Source organism: Phalaenopsis equestris, unplaced genomic scaffold (assembly GCF_001263595.1).
Source record: "Phalaenopsis equestris unplaced genomic scaffold, ASM126359v1 Scaffold000002, whole genome shotgun sequence".
Taxonomy (NCBI): domain Eukaryota; kingdom Viridiplantae; phylum Streptophyta; class Magnoliopsida; order Asparagales; family Orchidaceae; genus Phalaenopsis; species Phalaenopsis equestris.
The window spans coordinates 43797211-43797426 of NW_018164444.1; positions in this window are offsets into that span (position 1 = coordinate 43797211).

A 216-nucleotide genomic window follows, 5' to 3' on the forward strand; every position below is an offset into this window, starting at 1 on the left:
TATCTTGTAAAAATATTTTTAATTAAAAATTTAGAAACACTCTGAGCATCACATCTAGGTACAGCAATAGCTTAAATTCATTTGGACACATAATGAACAGCAAGTAATATATATAAATTCTCAAAGGAAGGCTTAAATGATCCCATAAAATATAATCCCCACACATTAAAAATTTTAACTTCTAATGTGTAATTTAGAGGCATTTCATTTCTTCTA